Source organism: Schistocerca serialis, chromosome 8 (genome assembly GCF_023864345.2).
Source record: "Schistocerca serialis cubense isolate TAMUIC-IGC-003099 chromosome 8, iqSchSeri2.2, whole genome shotgun sequence".
Lineage (NCBI taxonomy): Eukaryota > Metazoa > Arthropoda > Insecta > Orthoptera > Acrididae > Schistocerca > Schistocerca serialis.
In genome coordinates this window covers 80,016,208-80,044,150 of record NC_064645.1, presented here as the reverse complement: position 1 = coordinate 80,044,150, position 27,943 = coordinate 80,016,208, and positions in this window count along the sequence as shown.

Below are 27,943 nucleotides of genomic sequence, written 5' to 3'. Positions count from 1 at the left end.
TAACAAATAAAAATCCACATCCAAAAGCTAACAAGTTACAGCTTCTGGAATGGAAACTGCTCCTCTTCTGGAACAAATATTGCACCTCTTCTAAAACAAACCGGGCGTGTCTTCTTTGTCTAAAACTAATGAGATTCAACCTTTACATCAGAGATTTTTTTCTAACTCCAAGAAGGCATCTCTTCTGACACAAAAAAGGATCCTGTTCTATAAAAAGAAAGACTCATCCCTTAAGACTACGACCCTCTTCTTGTGAGACAGCAGTTCTCTGTAAAACAATAAATCTCTCCTTCTAGGAAAAAAAATAAATTTCCCTTCTAAAGAGAAACTTTCTCCTTTATGTTAAACAGACTTACGCACCGCTTCTAATCCTAGACGAGTTCTTCTTGAACGCAAACGAGGTAATTCTTCTAAATCAGACAAACTCTTTTCTATCACCTAGTGTACAAGACCTCTATTTTAAAACAACAACGCTCCTCTTTTAAAATAAGCAGCGCCCCTCGTACAAATTTTAACTAAAATGATCTTCTGGAACAGACAGTGGATTATATAGAGGTTTCTTTAGCCGTAATTCACAATGCTACACTACCAATTTTCGCTACCTATTTTCACTACCGATATCTACTCCCTAATACTCTGTATCGTTTCGTTCTGCACCATGGATCAGTGTGACATTACAATGGTCCAAAATCTGGGACATTTGTATTTCGTGCATTGTAACAGTTAGTTGTGCTTCACTGTAATACTAATAATCTTAGGTAGTAATTTCAGTTTTCTTGCACCTCAGTAATACATGTCACTGCCTAGGAGCCAGGACTTGTTCGGGAAAGGTATGTTTTCTGAACTGCAAGTGGTTGATGAAGTTCGTGTTATTATTAGAAGTCTTTGTCTCGTCCACTGCCAAATTTTCAGCCTCTCGCGGTATGTTGGGCTATGACGCATCGTTCCGTCCTACGTCACAGAGAGTTCACATTGGCAAGGGTGTAAGTCTATTTTAATCAGTTCACTGTTGATTGTAATCTTTTGGTGGATAACCCCGTGCCACAGAAATCGTGCATTCGAACTGATCAGTGGTTTGTCAATATTTCGCCTTACGTTTTCATAGTCGTTGCAGTTTTTCTCAGTTGCCACTTGCTGGTATACTCTTCTCATGTTCCCTTAAATAGCTTCTTAATCGTTGGACTTCCTTCAATTTATTTTTCTATGTAGCTATACGCTGTGAAGAACGTGCGTAGGCATCCAACATGGGGACCGACTGGGCTTTCTTGTTAATGGCTCTACCTCGTTGATGATACAGCATTTGAGGCTTCTTTGAAGGTGTTGACGGTGATGAAGCAAATCTGACAAGAAGGAGGAGATGCATTTTACTCTCATGTTTACAAGTGTAAGCCTCCTCTTCCATAGGGCACCTGCATTACATTTCGCGGAATTTTAAATGTTTCACCCTTCTGCACTAACCGCGGAACAGCCATTGCACATGCTACTACCGTTGGAACTGGAAAAATGTGTGCTAAATGCCATATTTTAGGCAGCACCAGATTATTTATTTATGCACTGTAATTTCTTCATTGTAGACTACCGTGTTATCTCTGGGAGTATGTTCGCAGTCGCCGTCTAATAGCTTCTAGCTACACCATGTGATAAAAAGTATCCGGACACCCCCGAAACGTACGTTTTTCATATTAGGTGCATTGTGCTCCCGCCTACTGCCAGGTACTCTATATCAGCGACCTCAGTAGACATTAGACGTCGTCAGAGAGCAGAATGGAGCCTCTGCGGAACTCACGGAGTTCAAACGTGGTCAGGTGACTGGGAGTCTCTTGTGTCATACGTCTGTACGGGAGATTTCCACAGTGCTAAACATACGTATGTCCACTGTTTGCAATGTGGTAGTGAAGTGGAAACGTGAAGGGACGCGTACAGCGCAAAAGCGTACAGGCCGACCTCGTCTGTTGACTGACAAGAGACCGCCGACAGTTGAAGAGGGTCGTAATGTGTAATAGGAAGACATCTATCCGGACCACCACACAGAAATTCCGAACTGCATCAGAAGCCACTGCAAGTACTATGACAGTCAGACGGGAGGTGAGAAAACTTGGATTTCATGGCCGAGCGGCTGCTCATAAGCCACAAATCACGCCGGTAAATGCCAAACGACACCTCTCTTGTTGTAAGGAGCGTAAACATAGGACGATTAAACAGTGGAAAAACATTGCGTGGAGTGACGAATCACGATACATAACGTGGCGATCCGATGGCAGGGTGTGGGTATGGTGAATGCCCGGTAAACGTCATTTGCCAGCGTGTGTAGTGCCAACAGTAAAATTCCTAGGCGGTGGTGTTATGGTGTGATCGTGTTTTTCATGGAGGAGACTTGCAGCCTTTGTTGTTTTGCGTGGCACTATCGCAGCACAGGCATACATTGATGTTCTAAACACTTTCTTGCTTTCCACTGTTGAAGAGCAGTTCTGGGATGGCGACTGCATCTTTCAACACGATCGAGCACGTTTTCATAATGTACGGTCTGTGGCGCAGTGGTTAAAGGACAATAAAATCCCTTTAACGAACTGGCCTGCACAGAGTTCTGACCTGAATCCTTTAGAACACCTTTGGAATGTTTCGGAACGCCAAAATCGTGCCAAGCATCACAGACCGACATCGATACCTCTCCTCAGTGCAGCACTCCGTGAAGAATGGGCTGCCATTCCGCAAGAAATCTTCCAGCATCTGACTGAACGTATGCCTGCGAGAGTGGAAGCTGACATCAAGGTTAAGGGTGGGCCAATATCGTATTGAATTCCAGCATTACCGCTGGAGGGTGCCACGAACTTGTAACTCATTTTCAGCCAGGTGTCCCGATACTTTTATCACATAGTGTAGCTAGACCCTCATAGACGTGTGTAGGTGTGCTGGTGTAGTATTCGGCTGGGTGCCTTAGCTGACCCTCTAACTTTCATATAGGAAAACTGGGCCAGTATTGCACTGAAGGTGGTTTCACGAAACCCCCTGGTGATTGATGTACTCCACGTTATCATACCATTTTCCTCCCAAAGATAGTGAAGTCTCTACGACGCCAGATGCAACTTTTAGAGGGTGTGGCATTTCGACATAAAGCACTGCGTCGCATTTAATGGCAGGGTACGCGGATCATTAACAAGCTTCAGAAGCTCCTTTTCCACGACAGGAACGCACAGGGTCGCAATGCCCTCGTGCCAGATTCTCACTCCTGCCGGTCGCGGTGGTCTAGCGGTTCTAGGCGCGCAGTCCGGAACCGCGCGACTGCTACGGTCGCAGGTTCGAATCCTGTCTCGGGCATGGATGTGTGTGATGTCCTTCGGTTATTTAGGTTTAAGTAGTTCTAAGTTCTAGGGGACTGATGACCACAGATGTTAAGGCCCATAGTGCTCAGATCCATTTGAACCATTTGAACCAGATTCTCGATACCAGTAAACGACATTTGCTAGTTAAAAGCGTCCACAAGAAATAGAATAAAATATCGGTAAGGGGTTACTAAGCTGATGTCCTTCACTGAAAGGACGGAGATGGAAATGCGGCTAGCAACAGGATTACTACATCTAATACTACTACAGCTAGATGACGGAACTGCTTGTGGTGAAGTGTTGAGGAGTATGTGCTGTACCTTGCGAGATCGGTGAGGACGTGGAGGAGTAGGAGGAGGAGATATTGTATTATGAGAGAAGTGCGAGCAGCCCGGCTGCCTCTGCTGCTGCTTCTGCTGCAGTCGTGACCCACTTGCCGGGGAGGATGGCCAATGGATGACAGATCGGAGCTGATGTGGAGGCGGCAGCGGGGGCGGCAGCGGAGGCGGCGGTTGTGGCGGCGGCCGCCGCTTGCCGCACGGCGACTGCCGGCGCCCTTTACGGGGAGACACGCCTCGCTGTGGCCAGGTTTTCGGAAGCACGCTTCACCGTCCCCGGTACTTGCGCCAAGGCGTATTGCGTGGACGGTGGTGCTTCGAATAACGAACATCATTAAGTACAATGTTCCAGACATAGCCAGCTGCTGCTGCTGCTGTTGCAGGGAAAGAAAGAACGGTGTTTATTTGTAAGCAGAGTGAGCACGTCTTACCTGTTTCGATCTGGCTCATTGGCATCTCTCCCATGTCGTCCACCGTCTCCTCAAGTCGACCAATATCTCTTTCCATCTCCTCTAATCAGTGTGGCGTTTCATCCTCGCATGAATTGGGGAAGAGCCATCTGTCCATCTCACTGATATCATTTTATACTACGTATTAATTTTTTTTAAAAAATAACCCTCCAGGTTAGCAGAGAGCGCTAATGCGCTGCTTCCTGGACTCAGGTAGGCGCGCCGGCCCCGGATCGAATCCGCCCGGCGGCTTAACGACGGAGCCCGGTGTGCCGGTCAGTCTGAATGTGGTTTTTAGGCGGTTTTCCACATCCTGCTAAGTGAATACCGGGCTGGTCGCCACGGCCCGCCTCAGTTACACGGCTTGCAGACATCTGAACACATTCGCACTATTCCCTGGATTACACTCGACACAGACAGTTTGGGGTACACTAATTCCCTCCCAGGGGGTACGGGGTGGCGGCAGGAAGGGCATCTGGCCACCCCTTAAATTAACCTTGCCAAATCCGATTAACCTTGCCGTCACTGCGTCATTGTGGGAAACAGGCACAAGCAAAGGAAAGAATTAATTTTTTTATAATAAAAACATGTATGCACGCAAAAACCACGAGAAAAATATACTTTTTAGAATATGCACTTACAGGTTGTGCTCGACACACAATGCTCCATGTTCCTCTTCTTCTATCAGGAAATCGTCTACAACAACAACAAAGGGCATGCACCGTATTACATATATGATAAAATTTTTGTCAAACGCTAACATATTATGTACGAGGGCCGTTCAGAAAGTAACCTCCGGTTGATTTAAAAAAATACACCAAGTTAAATAAAAATATTTTAATATATACATCTTTCAACTACATCTTTGCACTATTTTTCTACATAGTCTCCATAGCGATTGAGGCACTTATTGTATCTCTTCACAAGCTTTGAAATTCCTTCTGCATAAAAATCACCCGCTTGTGCCTGGAGCCAGCCTGTGACCGCATCTTTGAGCTCTTCGTCGTCATCAAACCGCTGTGACCCGAGCCATTTCTTCAAATGCATGAAGAGGTGATAATCACTTGGCGCCAGGTCTGGGCTGTAAGGTGGATGGTTGATAACGTCCCACTTGAAAGACTCAAGAAGGGCCGTTGTTCTGCGAGCAGAGTGAGGACGGGTGTTATCGTGCAAAAAAAACGATACTGGAAGTCAGCATACCACGGCGTTTGTTCTGTATAGCCCGCCGTAACTTTTTTATTGTTTCACAGTACACGTCTTGATTAATGGTCGTACCACGTTCCATGAATTCAACCAACAACACCCATTTGGCACCCCAAAACACCGTTGCCATCAGTTTTCTGGCAGAAAAATCTTGCGAGGCTTTTCTTGGTTTGGTAGGCGAATTTGAATGTGCCCACATCTTTGATTGTTCTATTGTCTCAAGGTTCACGTACTTAATCCAGGTTTCGTCACCGGTCACGATTCTGTTTAACAATGGTTCTCCTTTGTCCTCATAACGTGACAGAAAGTCTAATGCAGAGGCCATTCTTTGAGTTTTGTGGTGGTCGGTAAGAATTTTGGGCACCCATCGTGCACAGAACTTACGGTAACCCAATCTTGCTGTCACTATCTCGTACAAAAGAGTCTTATAAATCTGTGGAAAACCAGTAGACAACTCCGACATTGAGAAACGTCGATTTTCATGAACTTATGCATCAACTGTCTGAACGAGTTCGTCAGTCACAAATGATGGTCTATCACTCCTCTCTTCATCATGAACGTTTTCTCGTCCACTTTTAAATAAACGTACCCATTCACGGACAACTCCTTCACTCATAACTCTCGGTCCGTACACGGCACAAAGCTCACGATGAATAGCTGCTGCAGAATATCCTTTGGCTGTAAAAAACCTTATGACAGCACATTTGGCGGGGTTTTCTATTGCAGCACACATTTCAAACTGCCACAAAAACTAAACTAGCTCCGGTACGACGTTCACTCGACCACGGCTTGATGCCGACTGACCTGTTGAGTGCGTGAACGCACAGATGGCGTCGCTACTCCCCCCACAACCCGCACTGTGACCAATCGGAGGTTACTTTCTGAACCTCCCTCGTATATAGAGCACTACGAAGGAAAAAAAATACTATTCACGATGCTGTTGCTGCTGCTCTTGCTGCTTCTCAGCATCCAGCTGGTCAGTTATCCGCTGGGCAAATACTGAAACAATTAGACAACATGTATTCAATACGTAATTCTTAGTGAAAAATATTACAGTTATCAGTTGTGATCCTCGAAATCATCTGCACAGAATATAGGACATATTACGTATATGACGAAATTTTAGAAATAAATTACGTATGCTAAGAAGAGGAAGAAAAAGTATACTACATACGACGCTGCTGTTACTGCATCTCAGCATCCAGCTCATCAATTAACAGCTAGACAAATACTGAAACAATAAGACGATATGTATCCATGAAGTCCTTAGTGCAAGGAAAAGTTACAGTTATGGATTTTGGTCCCCTCATCGTGACCAAACGAAAAATCTCACGAAATAAGCGTCAGACGAATGAACTACACAAAACGAAACTTGTCTAACTTGAAGGGGGAATCCACATGGCGCTAAGGTTGACCCGCTAAATGGCGCTGACATAGGTCCAACGGATATCAACTGCGTTTTTTTTAAAAATAGGATCCTCCTTCTTTTACTACCTATTCTTGGAGTACGTAAAGAAATATGAATGTTTTATTTGGACCACTTTTTTCGCTTTGTGATAGATGGCGCTGTAATAGTCACAAACATATGGCTCACAATTTTAGACGAACAGTTGGTAACAAGTAGATTTTTTACATTAAAATACAGAACGTAGGTACGTTTGAACATTTTATTTCGGTTGATCCAGTATGATACATGTACCTTTGTGAACGTATCATTTCTGAGACCGCATACTGTTACAGCGTGATTACCTGTAAATACCACATTAATGCAATAAATGCTCAGAATGATGCCCGTCAACGGCAGTGCATTTGGCAATACGTGTTACGACATTCGTCTGAACAGCGAGTTGTTCGCCTTCCGTAATGTTCGCACATGCATTGACAATGCGCTGACGCATGGTGTCAGGCGTTGTCGATGGATCACGATAGCAAATATCCTTCAGCTTTCCCCACAGATAATAATCCGGGGACGTCAGATGCGGTGAACGTGCGGGCCGTGGTATGGTGCTTCGACGACCAATCCACCTGTCATGAAATATGCTATTCAATACCGTTTCAACCGCACGCGAGCTATGTGCCGGACATCCATCGTGTTGGAAGTACATCGCCATTCAGTCATGCACTGAAACATCTTGTAGTAACATCTGTAGGACGTTACGTAGGAAATCAGCATACATTGCACCATTTAGATTGCCATCGATAAAATGGGGGCCAATTAACCTTCCTCCCATAATTCCGCACCATAGATTAACCCGTCAAGTTCGCTGATGTTCCACTTGTCGCAGTCATCGTGGATTTTCCGTTGCCCAATAGTGTATATTATGTCGGTTTCGGTTGCCGCTGTTAGTGAATGACGCTTTGTCGCTAAATAGAACGCGTGCAAAAAATCTGTCATCGTCCCGTAATTTCTCTTGTGCCCGGTGGCAGAACTGCACACGACGTTCAAAGTCGTCGCCGTGCAATTCCTGGTGCATAGAAATATGGTACGGGAGCAATCGATGTTGATGTAGCATTCTCAACACCGACGTTTTTGAGATTCCCGATTGTTGCGCAATTTGTCTGCTAATAATGTGCGGATTAGCCGCGACAGCAGCTAAAACACCTACTTGGGCATCATCATTTGCTGCAGGTGGTGGTTGACGTTTCACATGTAGCTGAACACTTCCTGTTTCCTTAAATAACGTAACTATTCGGCGAACGGTCCGGACACTTGGATGATATCGTCCAGGATACCGAGCAACATACATAGCACACGCCCGTTGGGTATTTTCATCACAACAGCCATACAACACGGTATCGACCTTTCCGCAATTGGTAAACGGTCCAATTTAACATGGGTGGTGTATCAAGAAGCAAATACCGTCCACACTGGCGGAATGTTACGTGATACCACGTACTTATACGTTTGTGACTATTACAGCGCCATCTATCGCAAACCGAAAAAAGGGGTTCAACTAGAGCATTCATATTTCTTTATGTACTACACGAATATGTAATAAAAATGGGGGTTCCTATTTTAAAAAACGCAGTTGATATCCGTTTGACCTATGGCAGCGCCGTCTAGCGGGCCCACCATAGCCCCATCTGGTTTCCCCCTTCAAGCTAGACGAGTTTCGTTCTTTGTAGTTTTTTCGTTTGATGCTTATTTCGTGAGATATTTAACCCGGTCACTATCAATGGACCACATATGTGTGTATGTGTGTGTGTGTGTGTGTGTGTGTGTGTGTGTGTGTGTGTGTGTGTGCTCGCGTGCTGCTACTGTTGCTTCTCAGCATTCAGGTCGTCAATTATCCTCTGGAAAAATGCTGCAACCATAAGACGACATGTGTTCAATACTAAAAAATGGTTAGTGAAAAAGTTACATTTATCGATTTCGGTCCCTCGAAATCATCTACAACAACCTCAGCCACGTTGGTCACAACATATTACATATACTACGAAGAAGAAGAAGAAAACAAGTACTTAACAACGATGCAACTGCTGCTGTTGCTGCCGCTGATGCGTATCAGGAATTTGATCCTCAGCAATTCGGTGGATATATGCTGAAACTATAAAACGACATGTATTTAATATAGCTGCTACGAAATTCTTAGTGAATAAAACGTTGTAGATTTTGATTTGGATGTTAACTTACAAGGTAACCCTCCATCCTCCTCTGACGGTCTGTGCCACTTGCCGCCACTGGCACTCCTGCTGCTTGACGTGCTGAACGCCTCGTGTTAGATCAGGGATGAACCAAACTAACGGCTGACGCACAACCGTGGTCGCCCTCTAAGCGAGTGAATAGCGAACCTATACTTAGCATGTGTTGGGCTGCCTACATGATCACGTGTGTTACGACTACGAGGGGCGTTTGAAAAGTCCGTGCAAAAATAAAAACTACTCGCGTGTGTAAGCTCCCCACAAAATAAAATAATATAAATACGAATAATATTCACATTTAGTGTAACCTCTCAATAGCAAAAGTTGCGAAACCTACCAATAATACAATGTGACTAACCACCCAATGAAACTGCGACTCACTTATAACCTTTCAATAATTGACTGTGAATTTGAACTGGTAAATTTTGGACGTCAGCAGTGCTGCGTCATGGCCCTGAAAGATCATTCTGAATACATAGAAAATTCTTACCTCAATAAGGTCGCCGGATAACGCGTATATATCTGCTCCTATAAGAAATTTTTCTGGCACAGCTGAGTGCAATGCTGGCCGATAGATTTGTCATGTATAAAAAGAACAACTGATTTTTCTTTGCAATAATCGGGATGACCAAGGATTGGAGAAATTAGTAAATTCTTTAAATTGAGATGATTGATTGTCAAAAGTTACTTTTTTATAAGAAAGATTATTATTAAGAGATTCTTTAGACACATTTACATGGGACTTGATATAACAATACTACATATGCGCGAGGCTGCTTTTACCTTATACTACAACGCTCAGGCTCCGCCATCGCTCCCCACGACCGGCCCAGCCAGCTCGATACACCAGACAGCTCGCTAGCAACTACTTACTCCTACTGCTACACAGTTCCTACTGCAGTCAACACTGCTCTTTGGTGTCAGATTCTCTTATAGCTTACATATAGCAGGCAGCGCGTGAGCAATCCATCGAAATTATATCTGCTCGACTGCGCTAGCAACAAATTCTTTAATCGTGGACCTCTTACATAACCCTCCACTGGGGGGGCGGCAAAAATTTGGCAGCGATGGTGAGTCATTTGGACTTGCCATGAGCAACAAATTTTTCTATAATCTATTTAGTTACTATGTCTACAGTCACAGAGTATATACATTACTGACTGACAAAGTTATACGCAATGAGTACAAAAGATATTAACAAATAACATAAAGTGCACACACATTATAAAAGTCTTTAGGATATTTGGGACAACTAATCATATTAACAGATGAAATGAAGTGCACACGCGCTGTATAAGTCTCTAGCATTTTTTACAAGAACTAAATAAATGAAGTGCACACGCACTGTAAAAGTCTTTAGCATATTTGGGACAACTAATCATATTAACAAATGAAATGAAGTGCACATGCACTGTATAAGTCTTTAGCACTTTTTTTACAATAAATAAAGAAATAAATAAAGTGCACACACATTGTAAAAGTCTTTAGCATTTTTACATGAATTAGACATATGAAGGAGTGAAATAAAGTGCACACGCACTGAGTACAAAATACACTAACAAATGACATAAAGTGCACACGCACTGTAAAAGTCTTTGGTATTTTTACATGAATTAGACTTACAAAGGAGTGAAATAAAGTGCACACGCAGTGAGTACAAAATATATTAACAAATGGCATAAAGTGCACACGCACTGTAAAACTCTTTAGCATTTTTACAACAATTAAACATATCAAGGAGTGAAATAAAGTGCACACGCACTGTAGAAGTCTTTAGCATATTTGGGACAACTGATCTTATTAGCAAATGAAATGAAGTGCACACACAGTGTATATGTCTTTATCATTTTACAAGAATTTAAACGCACTGTGTAAGTCTTTACCATTTTATAAGAACTAGGAAAGGAATGGGAAGGATTGCATCATGGTTGTAGCACAGTAGGTTGCACGTAGCTGCACCGAAAGTCCATATCTTTCTACAGAAGCACAACACCAAGTGAGACAATCTGAACCTCTCTTCCTTGAAGTTTTAATCAGCGTAACCAAGACACTGACATGTTGTATTAATACTGTATGTTATCATTTTGGTAGTACATTAGGTACACCAAATAGTAGGACCATAATGACATCTCCATCGTTCAAGGTGGTGGACAGCTTGGTACGTCAACACCACATTCTTGTAGAATCCATACTCTTATATCAACGTAGAATTAGTGCAAAAACCAAATATAGTGCTCCATGATCATGAGGATGAACAGGACATACGAATATTGCAGTAATTGGTGGTAATTAGGTCAGAAGGTGAAGGACATTAAGTCTTCTGCTAGTCATAATTCAGAATTACATTAGTGTATCAACCGATTTGAATAATTATTGGCACTCATTGATTAGTTACTAAACATTTCTGTACTATGTATGGAGTATGACAGAGTCATCTATATACAGTAATTATTGGCACTCATTGGCCAGTTACAAACCATTTTTATGCATTATTCAGAAGTCATCATTCAAAGCAAGAGTTAATTAATGGCATAGCATTTATGCATAAGTCATCATATTACAGTAAACAGTGGCATTCATTGGCCAGTTACTAAACATGTAGCAAGTATCGAGTATTACAAAACACTATTCATAACTCAACTGATTGCAGTAATTATTGCCACTCATTGGCCAGTTACAAAGTATTCATATAGTTTTACAAAACATTATTCGGTATTATTCAGAAGTCATCATTCAAAACAAGAGTTAATTAATGGCATAGCATTTATAGAGTATAACAAAATATTATTTACAGAAATTATTGGCATAGCACTTATGCATAAGTCATCTAATTACAGTAATTATTACAGAACATTATTCATAAGTCATCTAATTACAGAAATCATTGGCATAGCATTTATGCATTTTGACAAAACATCATTCAGTATTACTCAGAACTCATCATTCAAGTGACATAGGACATATTTAAAATGTAACACACTGTAAGTATTACTCAATGTCTGTGGTCCAATAATACATAGATAAAATGGATTCAATACATCTGAGAAATTTTCATTATATTTAGGACTAGAAATATATCTTAAACTGGCAGCATTATTTAGTTATATACTGGTAATAGTTGGGACAGGTAATATATATTTTTTTTCTGCTAGCAATGCATTGCGTTGGGATCGATAATTGCTGGGGCATGAAAATATATGCTTTTGACTTATTGCTGGAAATAAGGATTAATAACGTCATTCGTCATGAGTCAGCTGTAGCAAGGTTATGAAACAACTAGAGTATATGTGATCACATTCATAAACGATAGACACAACTGGGTAAAAAAATGCAAGTACTACAACCGGTTTAATAATTAACTGCTTATAGCATATTATATATCATGAAAAGCTTCTCCTGGAAAAAATACAAAATGGATTATTGACCTGAAAGAAAAAAATGTATATTATGCTGAAAAGTAGTAAACTTCGAATTAACAGGTAATGAAACGTGTACTTAATATGTACGTACTCTAGCTGTCTTTCCCAAAACATTCAGTCATTATACTATGCGACATAAAACGTACTGTCAAAAGGAACTGCAACAAATACTTAAATCACTACATAGCATCCCTTAACTAATAGAAAATATATAAACTTCATCATTATCCTCATCTGCAAGGAAAAACTTCATTATTGATATTACCATATTCTTCATGCAACTATTCATCATCATTTATTATCAACTACAAAAAATAGACACTTCATTATTCATATTCATATTACCATTTACTTCATACAACTATTCATAGTATAGAGTTTCTTACTTCTAGCATAATTCATCACTAAAATTAACATCTGAAGTTCTGTCTGACAGCCTGCATCAATCGCCTCGTATTCTGAAAGAAAAATAATTAGTCAAGACTGCTATCATACGATGTGTATGGTATATTCTGGTTAATGCTTGTTAATTCTGATCCATTCACTCTTCATGACAAGATATTGCATTTTCTTTCCTTCATTCTGATGGTATAATTTCCATTTCATAGTAAACCACTGTGGTTGTTTAATTTATTTCTTTTTCGCGGTATTGCTTTCTGAAAATGATGAATAAGGATTAATATCTTGCATTTAAACCACATACTCATTAAATGAAAACTTGTTTCTAGTGATATAATTAAGCATACAGCATAGCATGATAGAAAACGTATTAGGTCAAAAACATAGACAGTTTTCAAGGGCAAAAAATGTACACACAGTATCATAATGTAGTAGTAAAAAATGTAAAATAGTCATGATGTTGAGATATCATAAGGCAAAATGTCAAAGTCAACTGGTGTTTGTTATATCTTAAAGATTACATAGTGCATACAGACAAAAATTCTACTGTGGATAGGAAAACAATCATACATACACAAAAAATGGAAAATGTGCACGGTCTGATGTCTAACGACAAGAAAAGCGACCTGCTGACCTTACCTTGCCGGGCACTTGCTAAGAAAAAAAAAAGTACGATTATTATCATTAAGTAGTCACATAAATATAATTGCATAAGTGGTCATATAAATATCAGCAAATGGCATTACAGTGTGATAAATCATAAAGTATATTCATTCAATAAAGGGTTTAATATTAGAGACATGGTGATTGCCTTTGCTTTTTCTGGTTCTCAAAGTTTCAACATGTACTACATTGGGGTGAGGAATGTTTCGAATTCTGTATGGACCTGCGTATAGAAGCTCAAATTTACTGAATCTACTCTTTCCTCTGTTGGATAAATAGTGTGTACGTACTAATATCTTCACCGGCCGGTGTGGCCGTGCGGTTAAAGGCGCTACAGTCTGGAACCGCGTGACCGCTACGGTCGCAGGTTCGAATCCTGCCTCGGGCATGGATGTGTGTGATGTCCTTAGGTTAGTTAGGGTTAATTAGTTCTAAGTTCTAGGCGACTGATGACCTCAGCAGTTGAGTCCCATAGTGCTCAGAGCCATTTGAACCATTTTTCTTTTTATTATTTCAATGTCTTAAATAATGCGTCATTACAGGTTCAGTCAACAAAGCATCTGGCTTGTGTCCTTGTATTAGAGTGTAATTCTGGTTTTCTTGCGCAATTATAGTATTTCTATTTTTTTAATTACTTCAGTATAAATGGTATTTAAAATTTCTTGTCTTATTGAAGAAGAACCGTGCCAGATGTGTACGTTGAATCACACTTCCACACACAGAACAGTTACACTTGTGCTTTGGTTTCGTACGTTTTATAGTTGCTGGGGACTTAATTAATTAATTGTGTTAACGAAAATTTTCTTTCATTCTTTGTTGTTATTCTATGCAGTCAGATTGCGTTCTAATACTAGTCAGGGCCAACCGTTTACGAGACTTGCGTAATCGGACAGACAGCTACTAAAAACTAAAAGTATTTGCATTTCATATTTATATAAGTAAGCCCCGATGCAGAGTATGTGTGTATCCCAATCAATATGTTTTTTATGGCAGTATATTCTACACAGTTTACCAATTTCTTTCGTTAGTCGTTCACAAGAAGCGTGATACTTGGATATATAGATTGGAGAAATGTTTCTAGCTCATAACATACATGTCCATATTGCAGATCGAAATTGTGGTCCATTGTCAGAAATTACTTTTAATACATGTCCTACATGGAATAAAAAATGTTTTACAAATGCATTCGAAATAGATTTAGCAGTAGCTTTCCGTAACGGAGTGAAGATAACAAATTTCGAAGTGGGTTCAACAGCGACAAAGATGTAGCAAAAACCGCTATTAGTTCTGGGAATCGGTCCAAAAATGTCTACAGCGGCCATGTGTCTTAATTTAACGGGTACAATAGGATGTAACGTAGGAATATATGAAGTCGTGTCTGATTTAGCTTTCTGGTAGATTTTACATGACGCTAAAACTCGTCGAATACGTTTCTCCATGTTGGTAAAATAACGGTTCTGTCTCAGTATAAGAAAACATTTTCTGGCTTCGTAATGTGCGTAACTTGAATGAGTATACCAAATTAATTTGTTAACAAGTTCGTCAGGAATACATAACAACCAGTTGTTGCTGTCAGGGTGAGAGCGGCGAAATAGAATGTTTTTGCGGACAGTGTAATGGTTTCTGATGGTAACATTATTCCTATCTTGCCAAAGGTGTTTAATTTCTTTCCACACGTTGTCTTTGCTCTGCTCTTGTGCTATGTCTCGTAATGATGACGAAATAAAATTTTCGAATGCAACTTGTTGAATATACAGGACGCTAGAATTTGCTTGGCAGAAGTTGGTTGCGATGTCTTGCTGATTGTTGCTGAGAGAACGGGATAGTGCGTCTGCTATAATATTTTGTGTGCCGGGAATGTGAACAATTGTAAAATTAAATTCCTGTAAATAAAGTTTCCATCTGCTTAACCTGTCATGTGTAAATTTAGCGGAAAGTAAAAACTGTATAGCTCTATGGTCTGTGTAAACGGTAGTATGTCTTCCATAAAGAAAATGCCTAAGTCTCGTAAATGCCCATACAACACATAATGTTTCAAGTTCTGTGACAAAATAATTGCGTTCAGCAGGTGACAGTATGCGACTTGCAAAGGCGATATTTTTAATTACTGTAGTACCATCTTCTTCAATTTCCTGAAAAATGTGTACGCCTAAAGCGGTGTTAGAACTGTCAGTGGCAATGGAAAAATTTCTAGTAAGATCTGGGTGTGATAAAAGTGGTGCATTCAACAAAGCTTGTCTCAGATTGACAAATTCAGACTGTGCTTGGCTATCCCAGGACCAAATAGTGATTTTACCCGTCAATTGGCATAATCTAGGGGTGTCTAAAGCAGAGTAATGAATAAATTTACGGAAAAAGTTACTTAATCCCAAAAAGCTGCGTAGTTGTTTCTTCGTCGTTGGAACAGTAATGTCACGTAAAGCTTGAAGTTTTTCCGGGTCAGGCGCAATGCCTTCTTCTGAAATTACATGTCCAAGAAATTTTATAGAAGTTTTGCCAAAATGCGATTTGTTAAGATTAATGTGAGTCCTTGTGCACGAAAAGTTTGCAACAGTTGTTCCAGAATCAGATTATGTTCAAATCAATTAGCTTCTGCAATAAGAATGTCGTCTACATACGTTGCGATTCTGTCTTTTAATTCTGTCGGAAGTATACTATTCAAACCGCGAATAAATGCTGCTGAAGAAATTGTTAAACCGAACGGTAATTTACAAAATTGATAACAGTCACCAAAACAGAGAAACGCTGTGTACTTTCTGCAGTTCGGATGGAGCTCAATTTGCCAAAATCCCGATTTCAAATCTAATGTGGAATAAATAGCAGTACCATGAAATTTCTGTAGAAGTTCTTCTAGTGTTTGAGGGCGATCTGTTTCATTAATAATAATGTCATTGATGTGACGCGAATCAAGTACGAGGCGAAGTGAGCTATCCTTTTTCTTAACAATATGGAGCGGGTTTATGCACGGACTAACTGCTGGTTCAATAATTCCTTGGTCAAGCATAGCTTGCAATTCTCTCTTAACTTGTTCTCTGTAGATATACGGAATGGGATAATGTTTGGCTGTAAATGTGTCATGCTGTTTAACTTGAAATTCATACATAAAACCGGACATAGTACCAGGGACGTTGTCAAAAACTGGAGCTTGCTGTAAAAGAATATTGCGTAGTTGAGTACGTTCGTTGTGTGTATTTGCACTGCTTTGTTTTACTTTATCAGAAATCATTTGCATAACGTCATAGTCGGCTTCGTCTGGAGTATTATAGTTGTGTGCGTACGTATCTGTGAACAATGTGGAATGACAGTCCGTGTTACGCGATGTAGAAATGACCTCTGTTTGATTAATTGCCTGTTCATCTGCAGATAAAGCGTGCTGAAATGCTAATGCCAGTTGCAGATTTTCATCCTTTAACATTAAATAGGAGTGTTGAAAGTCAATAATTGCGTCGTGTTGTACCAGAAAATTCGTGCCTAAAATAACGTCTGTTGTCAAAAAGGGAACAATCCAAAAATTTGAGTGGAACGTATGACCTGCAATACAAAACGATAAGTGTGTCTGTAATTTTACATCTACTCCTTTACTAGATACTGCTCCTTTTACTTTAGTTTTGCCTAATGGTAACGTAGGATAAATATTCTCTTTGTTACATTCGTTGAAGGTTTCTTCATTTATAACTGACATAGGTGATCCAGAATGAATTACTGCTGAAAATGTGGATGATCCAGTCTTTACTTCAATGACAGGGTGGGAAATGGTTTTTTGTATAACTGGTTTTTCATGTAAAAGAGTGTCTCGGATGTCGTCAAAAGTAATAACATTTTCGTGAACAAGATTCTCTGTGTCAAAAGTATTGCTTGCGTTGCTGGAAGATGCAACCTGTACTGTATCTAGTCAAATTCTACCTGACGTGCTGTTATTTGCAGGAGGGTGCTGTGGCATTTCGACTATTTGCACTGTTCTGTTATTTCTTCCTGACGTATTACGTTCGGGATGACACCGGCTGTCTGGTTAGTTCATGATAATCTGCTGTTGCGGATGATTCTGCTGCTGATAGGACCGACTGTTACGCTGAAAACCGTGCTCATTACTTTTACGTCTGTCATTGCTATATGGCGCATTGCGATAGGAATTGAAATGATGTGTTTTCTGTACATACTGATTTCCTTGTTGCTGTGCGTTACTATTTGGTGTGGCCGACGCTATACGTGCAGGCGGCGAAACATTACAGTTTGTTTGACCTTGTGGACTACACTGTTGGTTAGGTATGCTAACCGAGTGGTTTTGTTGCTGTTGTGGGGAAAAACCTCTGTTGTTGCCAAAATGTGTTTGCTGTTGCTGATAATTATGAGGGAACTGCTGATTAAAATTCTGTCTGTTATTGAAATGCTGGTGATTGTCATTCCTGGAGCGTCTAATGAAAACTGTCACTTTCGGTAAAACTTGTCATATCAGGTTTTCTTTGCTCTTTTTTACTCCTAGATAGATCGATAGTAGAAGAGTTGTTTTGATAGATATAAAGGACAGTAAAAGAGAAGGCAGCAGTACAGAAAACTAAAGATGAAATAGCACTACTACGGTTCGGGGCCCTGTGCACGCTACGGCACATATTCATCGAAGTGCAATGAATCCCCTGAGGTCGTTTACGCGCTGCTAATAAATTTTTGTTTCTGCGTTACAGGGAATGACGGTGAAAATGCAAAAGCTAATTGTTGTATCCAGTCCAAAGCGTGAATTTGTGTTCTATCATTTTTAAAAACCTTAAATTTTCTCACGGATGGAAAGTGCTTATAATCAAAATTATCGTCTCTGTATGTCTGAACAGGTTCGGGATTTTATGAGAATCTGTTTGTCTGTGTCTCTTCGGATTCTAAGTCACGTAGTCTCTGTAAATTACCTAAGTTACACTGGCTGTGTGAGTGTGACAAATGTTCAGAATATGGCGTATGCTGTGATGTGTTAGAGACTGAAATATTTTTCATTTCTGTCACTTTAAAACGTTCGTCAATTTGGCTGTTCTGTTGTTCAAATTTCTTATCGACTTCCGCATCCAGAGTGCGTGAAACTTCTGCTGACATTAATTTAAACTCGTCGCGTAACTGTGTTACGTTTTAGAACATTGTTTAGCTACTGCACTAATTTCATCTCTAAGTAATTTCGTTGTGTCTGCATGCGTACTACATATTTCCTGTGCAACGGATCTAATTTCTTCACTACTATTCCTAGCACTAACCATAATTTCTTCACGTAATTGTTCTTTAGCTTCGTTACATCGCTCGGCAACGGCTGTAATCTGTTCAGTAGGCTGTTCAATAGAGGTGTCAAGTTTTTCATTAATTTGTTTTAAGTTCTCCTTAGTTTGTTTGATCGACCTGTCATATTTTTCATAGAGTTGTTAGCACGATTCATTAAGTTGTTTATAATTGTTGTCTAGTTTTTCATCCCACTGTTTGAGATTTTCATTAAGTTGTTTGTACGATTCATTAATTTCTAGCAATAGTGCCATAACTTGATCCATGCTAAACTTACCTACTCTATTTTCTGTGCTGTGTGATGATGTATCTGCATGTGTCACATTTTGAGTAACCATTAGGTCATTGTCTAATTCACGAAAAGGTTTGCAAATCGGATGTGCTCTGTAGGTTACTACATCGGAATCAAATAAACTTCACGTGTTTTGTGAATATTGTTCACCTTCGTTAGAATCATTTATCTGTTCACTATGTAAATTTTGCAAATCAGGTGTGTTAAACTGGGCAGCGTTCATTGTAACGGAAAGTGTCGCGTCATCAATTGTCGATAAATTTACAGTGGACACAATTGAAATTGTCTGCTCATCATTTAGATTAGAATCATTACTGGTGGTCGGTACGCACTGATTGTCTGTAACTGTAGGATTATCATTAAGACACTGAGTGTCGCTAGTATTATCGGTCAAATTATTCAAGTCGGCTTTTTCACTCATTACGGATCGCGATGTACTGTTAGCAGTTTTTCGCGGCATTTTCACAAGTCAACGATAAGCACTAAATCAAACAAAGTAAAAATGGAACAATTACAGTGACAACCAAGAGCAATAAATTGCCGATGATCTGTGAAAGAAAAAGTGACAAATCAGTAAACGTTGCGAAACCTACCAATAATACAATGTGACTAACCACCCAATTAAACTGCTACTCACTTATGACCTTTCAATAATTGACTGTGAATTTGAACTGGTAAATTTTGGACGTCAGCAGTGCTGCGTCATGGCCCTGAAAGATCATTCTGAATACAAAGAAAATTCTTACCTCAATAAGGTCGCCGGATAAAGCGTATATATCTGCTCCTATAAGAAATTTTTCTGGCACAGCTGAGTGCAATGCTGGCCGATAGATTTGTCATGTATAAAAAGAACAACTGATTTTTCTTTGCAATAATCGGGATGACCAAGGACTGGAGAAATTAGTAAATTCTTTAAATTGAGATGATTGATTGTCAAAAGTTACTTTTTTATAAGAAAGATTATTATTAAGAGATTCTTTAGACACATTTACATGGGGCTTGACATAACAATACTACATATGCGCGAGGCTGCTTTTACCTTATACTACAACGCTCAGTCTCCGCCATCGCTCCACCACGACCGGCCCAGCCAACACGATACACCAGACTGCTCGCTAGCAACTACTTACTCCTACTGCTACACAGTTCCTACTGCAGTCAACACTGCTCTTTGGTGTCAGATTCTCTTATATCTTACATATCGCAGGCAGCACGTGAGCAATCCATCGAAATTACATCTCCCCGACTGCGCTAGCAACAAATTCTTTGATCATGGACTTCTTACACGTGTTTGGGGTAAACCATTTTATATTTTTCGACATAGTCTCCTTTTAGACTTACACACTTCGTCCATCGCTATTCTAATTTGTTGATCCCTTCAGAATAATAGGAATTGTCCGACTCTGCAAAATAGCTGTTAGTTGCTCTGTAACACCCCACCCGTTGCTTGTCCGCTTTTTGCGTGTGTTCGCCCCTGACAAACAACAGAGAAATTGGGAGTGGAACTGTACGCTAAAATGGATAACACTAGACTTAGATGTGGCCCTGTCACCCCTAATTTATCTGCGGTGGTAGCGTTGACGATGAATGACACCTGTTTTACTTCCAAACATGAACGATGACGAACACTTCAGGGTGTTCAATGACATCAGACACATACACAAAAATACAATAAAGCAAAAGGGTGAATTCAGGATCAACTGCTGAAAGTAATGACTCTACTGAATCACAATAATTTTATTACAACCATCAGATCAACGCTGAATAAAACACAGTGAACAATTTACAAATTATCCTCCTGACTGGCATTGGCAGTAAACTATGTTAAAATTGGTCCAAAACGGGATCTCTTATAACTTGGCTGACCGGCTGACATCGACACAAAACGTAAAATACGAAGAACCACTACACTCCAAAGTACCGTGAAACCTCTGTGGAAACAGCAATTGCAATTGATCCAACTGTTTGACGTTACTCCTAACACAGGCCGAAGCGGGAGCGATCTCTCCGTAATATTCCTGTTGCAGCGGCGGTCTCCGACGGCGGCGGCGCGGCTGTGCGGGTGGCGTGTGGCGTCTCAGAAAGTACACTCCTGCACTACTCGGGCAACAGGCCGCTGTCCATAAACTTCTCTATTTGCTACGATCTTCCCGGCAGCAAAGAGATGGCGCGGCTGACGTCCACACAGAACGAAAGACCAAGACGGGAGACGACTTGGCTAACGTCCTGTCAGTACGAGAGCCCAGAACAGAAGACCTTTACCGAGAGTCCTGCAAGCTCGCTCTTCACCTTTGTTTTCTCCCCTCAACTTTTACCGAGCGAGCCACAGCACTAGAAGCTCTCAAAATACCCAGTTTGCCAGTGCCGACCAATGTACGGCCTGGGCACAGAACTCTTTTCCACCATTCTTTTATTTCACAAGTGAACTCCGCCCTCGCCGTCTGGGAAGAACCGCAGCTGTGGGCAATAACACGTTTACTGGAAGTTTTCTCCCAAGAGATCACTCGAGATTTTCGCGACAAGATTCCCCGTCGTAGCGAACACAGATTCTTGCATTGAAAGTTTGTTATTCGGAACTTCTGGCCTGCCCCACTTGAGTTACTCGAAGACGTAAAATTATTGGGACATACGCGAGAGCACGCACAGGAAAGCACATCCAGCTATCCACTGCTCTGTTTTGGTAAACACTTGAACACCTGCAGCCACACGTCCTTCAGAGGTTGGCGACCGCTGTGGCCTCTCTTAACGGATTACAGAACTCTCCCAGTTCACCATTCATACCGTCAAGCTATGGCCTTCAGCGGCTAGGCGGGGACGTAGCCGAGCTCTGTCTCGCGTACTGCCTTTCTGCAAAATCTTATAATTACAAAATCGCGGAATTCTCGCGTGTCGATGCGTTTCCACATAGATTTCCTACACCGTAATTTAGAGTATTACTCCAACAAAACCTAAAGTGTCACGTAAATGGACTCACGTAAGGTGCAAGGCCGTTGCCACCTTACAGCTGCAATCACCTCCTCGTTTGAATAAAATCTTTGTACCGGCAGCCATTTCTTCAAATTGTGGAACAAATAGTAGTCCGAGGGAGCCAAGTATGGAGAATAGGGGGGATGTGAAACGAGTTGGAATCCTATTTCCATTAACTTTGCGACCACAACTGCTGAGGTGAGTGCTGGTACATAGTGGTGATGGAAAAGGACTTTTTTGCGGCCCAATCGCCGGCGTTTTTCTTGCAGCTCGGTTTTCAAACGGCCCAGTAACGATGAACAATATGCTTCTGTAATAGATTTGCCCTTCTCCGGATAGTCGATGAGGATTATCCCTCGCGAATCTCAAAAGACAGTCGCCATAACCTTTCCGGCCGAAGGACTGGTTCAAATGGCTCTGAGCACTATGGGACTTAACATCTGTGGTCATCAGTCCCCTACAACTTAGAACTACTTAAACCTAACTAACCTAAGGACATCACACACATCCATGCCCGAGGCAGGATTCGAACCTGCGACCGTAGCGGTCGCGCGGTTCCAGACTGGAGCGCCTAGAACCACTCGGCCACACGGGCCGGCGAAGGACTGATCTTCGCCTTTTTTGGTCTAGATTCTCCATTGGTAACACATTGTTTAGATTGCTGTTTGGTCTCAGATGTATACTAAGGTATCCATGTTTCATCCACAGTTGCGAAACGACGCTTGACAGCTGCAAACCATCCTTGTAATACTTCACACGATTCCGTTTTTGGTCAAGCGCGAACAATCTCGGAACCCATCTTGCGGATAGCTTTCTCATGTCCAAATGTTTATGCAAGATGTTATGTATCCGTTCATTCGAGATTCCCACAGCACTAGCAATCTCACACACCTTAACTCTTCTGTCATCCATCACCATATCATGGATTTTGTCAATGATTCCTGGAGTCGTAACCTCGACAGGGTGACCAGAACGTCCAGCTTCACTTGTGCCCATATGGTCTCTCCGAAAATTTTTAAACCATTTATAAACTGTTGTAATCGCAGGTGCAGAGTCACCGTAACGTTTATCAAGCTTCTCTTTAGTCTCCTGAGGTGCTTGGCCTTTCATAAGGTGATATTTAATCACCACACGAAATTCTTCTTCGTCCATTTTTTGACAATCACTGGACTTCCTTGATTCACACGAATGCCAAACACAAAGGAATAGACCAATACGGCTGAAACTTGGTGTGCGTTCTTTCCAAAGATGCTACTAACTAAACATGACCTCGACACGCGCCGGTGGTGACACGTCTCGAACTTCGCACGGACTTTTCAAACGTCCCTCGTATTCTCCGATTTTTACGTGGATAACTGACAAGATTCAATATCGATCATTGACAAGGCTTGGCGCTGGATGTATTGATACTGTCTGAATTCCTGCGACTCCAATCATCCCCAGACGCCTTCCACGGCCGGGCAGTCCTCTCAGATAGGCCGCGTCCAGCTACTGACCTGGTACGACCACTGTGGCAACATGGTGGCAACTAGTGTGTCTGGCTTGGGGTGCTGCGTATGGAAGTCAGTGCAGAAGCATGTGGGATGCACGAGTGTTTCAGCAACCTACGACAGTCGACTCTGTCTTGCAGCGGAAAGGTGGCAGTGGTATTCGTTGTTGTTACTGTGCTATCACATGGTAGATCCTTTCCTGATCGTTCTCCATCCTGGTGTAGCTGAGAGAACCAGCTTAGCGATTATACAGCGCTTTAAAAAGGCAATCGCGCCATCAAATTCCCAATTGATCAATTTACTGCTTCCGGTAGTGGTACTGACAGCACACACATCAATACATCCCCTACGCAAATTGCTTAGGGACATAGCATGGAATTCAGCTACCTTCAAAGCAATGGACTTCATGCGAAATGACCTAACTGTGTCATTATCTGCCAACGGAGGCAAGGGAAAATAAATCTGGAAGGGTTTGGAAACTGGGTTGCGGGATCGAATCCCGCCAAATATACCAGTCCTAGTATCCACCAACAGGATGCAAGGAAAAACTGCCTGCACACAGAGGGTATCGATTTAATTAACTAATTAGTCAATCAATCTGACACAGTGAGGGAATAATCCAAAGATATCCACAGCTGGGGATTTAGCCTTGTACCCACTACTTTGTTCAGGACAAAGGAGTGGTTAGTGTGCCACATGACAGATGCTACCTACTTCTTCTCGAATGTCTTTGCTCCATTCGCTACAGGTTTCCATAGCAGTGGAAGTGTGAGAACAAAAGGACGTACCGACTATAAGTGCCACGGCTGCATGAGTGGCGAGGGTGTCCAGGGGAGGAGGATTTGAAGAGAGGAGATATGGGAGGGGGGGGGGGGGAATCTTGGTCTGTGTGTGGTTGCATATGTTGGTTCACACAGACAGGAAGGAACCACTTGAGGGAGAGAGAGGTAGAGCAAGTGTTTCAATAGGAATTTCTCAGGTATCAAATTTCAGAGGGATGCCGCCACGTGATACTCTGCTCAGGGATCAGCGCGACTTCTGGTCTGCGCGCTTCTCTCCCGACCTACGTGCGGGGTATTAAGTAAGGTGGCTGGCGGTTCAGCGGCCGACAGCGTTCACGAGGGTGAGCAAGCGTGGTGCGGCATCTCGGGCGCGCAGTGTACCAGCTGGCACGTCTGACCTGTGGTCAGTGCGAAGAATGGATCGAAAAACTTTTAACAGCGTAATTGCATTGGTTGAGTCATGCTGACGTGGATTTCGTGACGATATCCTATAGGAAGAAAGCAATCTATTTAATTACTTCTTTTGTATGCATTTTACAATACCCGAATCTTCCAAAAGATCCTGCGAATTGAATTTGTAAATAAACGATATATCCTTTACTACGTAATTTAATTTCCTGTCGTGATATTCTTCTTCTACAGCACAGAATTAGTGCTTTTCCCGCCAGTTTCCAGATTTGGGGGGGGGGGGGGGGGTGTAGGGGGTGTGACCGGTGGATGGATTGGCGCCAGGACTATCTTTGGCTTAGGCACTATCGATTCCCTCTGGCAAAAGTCTGTCTTTGGAGCCTGGGCCGGCAAAGGATATAGCGGGCAGTACGGAGTGGAAAGGTGGAACGACGTTCGACACGGCACGCGGAAGTGCGCGTGTTAGCGAGACGTTGGAGAGACGACAGCGAGCACGGGGTGCCCGAGTACGGGCGGCAGTTAGAGCTTGATCGTACTGGGGCCAGTAACAGCGGGCCGGCGCTGTGGCTTCTTGGCAACCTCGTGAAGCTAGGCATGTGCTCGCTTCCGTGAAGCAACGTCTCGCGTCTTCGCCACATCGGTCCAGCAGCTGACATCAACTTAAGTAATTCAAGTCCTACCAACGATTAGTGAAATATAATGATGATTGCTCTTGAGGCAGCAAAGTGTTGCAAGGACTGTGATGTGATATTTCATGCCTCTCATTAAGTGTGTGCCTCGCTCCTTAATACTGTTGTTCTTAAACAGCTGGCAAGTGTCTAAAACATTGATACGTGTGCGCAGCCTTACCGAACGATCTATATTCCGTGTCTAAAGGTTGCCGTATGGTACCTTACAGGCCCACATAAGGTGCTCCATGTGATGCTTGGGTTTTAATGAGCCAGTTCCGTTTGCATCATTCGTGTACTTGGTTCTGCTTAAAGGAGTGAAATTAGTTTTATTATTGTCAGTTTTATCGAAGTACTTTTCTGTACAAGTTTGAGTATTAAGGTGAAGGAAGGGTTGTTTGGTTTCCTGTTGTCGCTTCTGGTGTATGTTTCAGAGATCGGAAGCAGTGGGCCACCGAAGTGCAGAGCCTCCCCTTTTCAATTACTAGCTGGCGGACGGGCGGTGGACTTCGCCTGAGCTCGCGTGTGCTGTTTGGTTCCGATTTCGGTTTTCTGAACGGGGTGGAAGTACAAACGGAGTCCACATCTTAATTCGAAGACAAGTACTCAGTCGCCTCCACCGTTCGTGGCCAAGTCGCGGCGTCACAATCTCGGGCTTCAGTTATTGTACAGGCCGCAGTTTTTTTAAAACTTGTGGTGGCTCTGCAAGGTTGCCCGGGTTAAATGTTTTAAATATTTGTCTTAAGAATTTTGAGGGATTTCTGGAAGAATGTGTCTTAATTGAAACCGTTTTCTAAAACTGCGGTGCAATTCAGCCATAGTGGCGTATGTCAATTTTGATGGGGAAATAACTGGGTTATTATTGATCAAACTGTCTGTAACCTTGTAATATCTCGCCCTGGAGGGGCGGTTTTCAATCTATGTGGAAATAATAATTGATTTCCTGGTTATTTGATGTAAAGTTTATTTTAAATGATTTACTTGGCCCGAGTGGCGTTTCATTTTTTATTTTTTTTTTGTGTTTGCAAAGAGATTATTTCGCTTGTGGTTTCATATAACAAGCAGTTTGTAAAATTGGCCTGTGTGGCGGGTTTTTAAATGTTTTCAAAGAGATTAATTCATTTGTGGAGTTATATAACAAGCAGTTTGTAAAGTTTGCCTGAATGGCGTTTCTTACAGAAATTATTATCTGATTTATGATTAAAATTCTCTTGATGATTTATCTATGATGCAAATAAATATGATGAAATGAAATGGTCACTGTATGGGTTAAGACCTTCCACTCCCTATATATTAAAAGTTAAGGAATTTGCAGTTCAAAAAAGAATTAATGTTCCAGGATGGGTGGTGGAAGGTGGAGTGATATTTCGCAGGAGGAGGAGGGAGTAATTAATTGATCAATTTCATTCATTACTCAATTAATTTTAAATCAAAAGTGTACTTGTATTGGTGAGGGGGAGAAACAACCTTGGGTATTTCCTGGGGGGGGGGGGGGGTGGAGGGAGGCAGAGAGGAGGGGAAGGATCGGGGGTTTCTAAGGAGGACGCATTATCCCCTTGGGGTCTTGGGGTCATAAATCAACCCCCAGTGGGTCATAGACCACTTAACAGAGCAGTAGGTTAAAGTCGTAAATCAATCAAGTTTGCCCCTGAACGTATGCTTGACCATGATGTAGGCGACCTTCAGTGTGTGGTGTATGAACATAGTTCACCTACTTATGCCTTCAACGTTGATTTGACGAATTTTGATAAGAGTTTGTTGCTGGAGGCTCCTGAGAAAAATCGTAGAAGTCCATGTTTCATGACAAATTCATTTTAGTCAGGAGAGCTTTGAGATTATCTGCTTGCCTCTTCCTTTTGGCTTTAAATATTTACCTTGAACTTTCTACAGTTATTCTGGCGATGTAGATTTATTTTACAGTGGTAAGCGATGTGATCCACACAAAATGGGCAATTTTTTTCCAGTCGCTTTGGCAAGAATGATGCAAGATATGTACAGGTGTAACTTGCCTTCTGATTCGTCTGTTAGGAATGTGTACCCGAGGTTGATGTCGTGACGTATCTCCCTCGTATCCCTCTTATCTAGATTATTAATGTGGTCGCGTAGCTTACCGCTGGGGTGGCATTTCACTATAACAGCATAAAGAAGTATTAAATATGCGATGCCGCGTGCTTGATTTGTACACCAGTGAGCTGTTATTAGAAACAGGCATCGGCACTCACATTCGCCAACCACTGCCGTGTTCTTGTGTTGTAATTACCTATCAGGGCCAAAACCTTAGGCCATTCAATTTCCCAGTTGACAAAAAGTGACTTGAGAAGTGGGAAACCTCGGTACAAAGAGAAAACTTCACCCTAACAAAACAGTCCACAGTAAGTATCAGTTAAACTTGTCCTTTAAAGCCAAAGAAGTGTATAAAATTTGGGGCCATGAAACGAGTGTGAAAATAAGTTTTGTGTAATATTGAAAAACATAAAATAAATTCGCATGAAGTCCAGTATGAGTTCGTGTTCAGAATACGAATTGTAACCACACTGCAATTTTTACAGATTTGTGAGCAAAATTTTCAATCACATTGCATACAAAGAAGCCATTGTTCCACTACAGCAGAACTGAAGAATTTTAAATTCCAGGCTTAGAATGTCGTCGTCTG